The sequence below is a fragment of the Haemaphysalis longicornis genome, unplaced genomic scaffold (genome assembly GCF_048455015.1).
Source record: "Haemaphysalis longicornis isolate Haplotype H1 unplaced genomic scaffold, Haemaphysalis longicornis Haplotype H1 scaffold_14, whole genome shotgun sequence".
NCBI lineage: Eukaryota > Metazoa > Arthropoda > Arachnida > Ixodida > Ixodidae > Haemaphysalis > Haemaphysalis longicornis.
The window spans coordinates 62,377,333-62,380,666 of NW_027526245.1; positions in this window are offsets into that span (position 1 = coordinate 62,377,333).

The following is a 3,334-nucleotide window of genomic DNA, read 5'->3' on the forward strand; positions in this document are numbered from 1 at the left end:
CCGCGGCGTTGACGACGTGGCCCAAGAACTTGAGTTCCCCGTATGCGAAACGGCACTTTTCAGGCTTCAGCGTCAACCCCGACGTACGAATGGCCTCGAGTACAGACTCCAACCTTGCAAGGTGTTCGTCGAAAGTCCGGGCGAATACCACTACGTCGTCGAGGTATACGAGGCAGGTGTGCCACTTAAGGCCAGCTAGCACAGTGTCCATGACTCTTTGAAACGTCGCTGGTGCTGTGCACAGCCCAAACGGCATCACCTTGAACTCGTATAGGCCGTCTGGGGTTATAAATGCAGTCTTCTCTCGGTCTCTCTCGTCCACTTCAATTTGCCAGTAGCCGGTCTTCAGGTCCATCGATGAGAAGTACTTCGCGTGGCAGAGGTGGTCGAGGGCGTCGTCGATTCGGGGGAGGGGGTACACGTCCTTTTTCGTGATTTTGTTCAGTCGCCGGTAGTCAACGCAAAACCTTAATGTGCCGTCTTTTTTCTTTACGAGTACGACGGGCGCAGCCCAGGGGCTTTTCGATGGCTGTATAATGTCATCGCTCAGCATGTCGTCGACTTGAGTCCGGATGGCTTCCCGTTCGTGTGAAGAGACGCGGTACGGTGACTGTCGGGTAGGTCGGGCTCCATCTTCGGTTATTATTCGGTGCTTCGCTAGAGGGGTCTGACGTAGTTTTGCGCTCGACGAAAAACATTCGCTATAGCGACGCAGCAAAGCCAATAATTTTTTCCGTTGTTCTTGCGGTAGCGCCGGATTCACGTCGAATGGCTGCGGGAGCTTGAATGTTTCTACGGGTGTGCGTTCAAAGTCGGCGACTGCGATCACATCACTTGCTTCTTGCGTTTCTTCGAGGAACGCAATTGCAGCTCCCTTGTTTAAATGCTGGTACTCTTCGGTGAAATTAGTGACCAAAACGTGAGATTGGCGTTGCTTAAAGTGCGCAATGCCTCTTGCGACGGAGACACCGCGGTCGAGAAGCAACCTTCGATCACTCTCTACGATAGCGTCGATGTCAGAAGCAGCATCCTCACAGTAGACGGCGATCATCAAGCTTGCGCGGGGTGGCAGGGTGATGTGATCGTCGGCGATCCTGACAGCAGCACGGTGATCGGGGTTCGGCTGCGGCGTCGTGGAGGGATTGGAGGAAAATGTTATCGACTTGGTCTGCAGATCAATTATTGCGCCGTTGTCCGTCAAAAAGTCCATTCCGAGAATCACGTCGCGGGAGCAGTTAGGCAGAACGACGAACGCCGCAGGGTACGTTGTGCCGTCTATGGTGACGCGGGATGTGCACGTTCCACTTGGCGTCACGAGGTGGCCTCCTGCTGTGCGTATGTGCGGACCGTCCCATCTGGTCATAACTTTCTTCAGTTTAGACGCAAATGGTCCGCTCATTACCGAATAGTCAGCTCCCGTGTCTACGAGGGCGACTACGTCAAAGCCGTCGATGGACACCTTGACGTCAGATGCAGTCGTCCTCGAGTTGCGGGTTCGTCGGGGCGTCGTATCTCTGCTTGTACGTGTTGATGGTCGGGCACTGTGCATCGTCGTTGTCGTCGTCTTCTCAACGGACGTCTTGGTCAGGTCGGGTACGCGTCGCGCCGTGTAGCTGTCGTCGTGTTCAGGAGTCTCGTTAGGGCTAGGTCGGGTCGTCGGGATGAGGGCATGTCGTGAATGATGGTCTTCAGCTAGTCGCTGCGTCGTTGGAGGGTTTTCATTTTTCCGCCGTTGTGCAACTTTACCTCCCGAAGTTGCTGCTTTTAGTTTCCCCCGCGTGGGCTGGGGGACCTTCCACGTGAGAAGTCAGCAGTGCTGCGGCGGTTTGGTGACTGAGACGGGTAGGGCGACGGTGAACGGTTGAAGCGGGCTGGTCCTCGGTTGGTGTTGGAGAGGTATTCTTCGATCTCAGCAGGGCGCTGGCCGTATCGGGGGCGTGGGGCGTCGACGGAGAACCCTCGCAAACCGAGCCTCTTGTAGGGACAGCGACGGTAGATGTGGTCGGCCTCTCCGCAGTGGTAGCACAGCGGGCGATTATCGGGCGTTCGCCACACGTCGGTCTTCCTTGGCGTCTGGTATTGGTCTACAGGGCGTCGGGCGGGCGGCGTTGGACGGCGGTATGGCTCAGCCTCTTGACGACGGGTTGGAGCAGGGCGGGGTTGACGAACAGCCGAGGAGTAGGTCATGGCTTGTGGTTCGCGGGGTGCTTCCGACGGCGTAGAAGTTCCCAGTGCGTTTTGGACTTCTTCTCGGATTACGTCGGTCAGGGAAGCCACTTGAGGTTGCGGCGTCGTTGGAAAAAGCTTCCGAAGCTCCTCCCTGACCACTGCTCGGATGGTCTCTCGCAATGTATCGGAGCTTCCATTTGCAGCACCGATGGTCTCCGAGAACAGCGCGTTGACGGGGCGGTCGTACTGCCTGGTTCGAATTTCTAGCGTCTTCTCCATCGCGGCCGCCTCAGACGCGAATTCGGCCACTGTCTTCGGAGGGTTACGGACTAGACAAGCAAAAAGCTCTTGCTTCACTCCTCGCATTAGAAACCTGAGCTTCTTTTCCTCGGTCATTTCAGGGTCCGCACGACGAAAAAGTCGCTTCATCTCCTCAACGAAAATCACGACTCCTTCGTTGGGGTGCTGCGTTCGAGTTTCAAGCAAAAGCGCAGCTCGCTCTTTTCTCACCACGGTAGTGAAGGTCTTAAGGAACTCCCTCTTGAATTGAGTCCAGTCGGTCAAAGAGCTCTCATGGTTCTCGAACCAAGTTCGAGCAGCATCTTCTAAGTAAAAGAAGACATGCCGGAACGTTTCTTCATCGTCCCACCTGTTGAAGATGCGGACGCGCTCCAACTTCTCCAACCATTCTTCGGGGTCTTCAGCGGGGGCTCCCCGGAACGATGGCGGTTCTCGGGGCTGCTGCAGGATGATTGGCGACGTTGTTTCTTGCACCATGGTGTTGGTTGCAGCGTTCCTTCTCTTGGGCCCTTCTGGCAGAAGACCGAACTCGGGCGGTAAATCTTGCAGGCGGGGGCTGGCTCTTGTTGGACTGGCTTGGCGGCTTTTCGAGGTTGTAGTGGGCATGAAGGGTGCGTACCCCGCACCTCCACCAGATGTCACGAAGACAAGGACGATGCAGTGGTGTTGAATGAGAAACACGTTTATTGGAGCGAACTTGTGCTCCCCTAACAACTCAAAAGAATACAGAGGCGGCGAAGCAGCGGTCAACAAAGTGACTTGCACAGGCGAGTGACGTCGAATCGAATGCCCCGGCGTCCGCACTGCAGGCTTTTTATCTTTTGGCGCGCGTGGTTCTCGAAACGTCGATTCGCATCGAGAACAT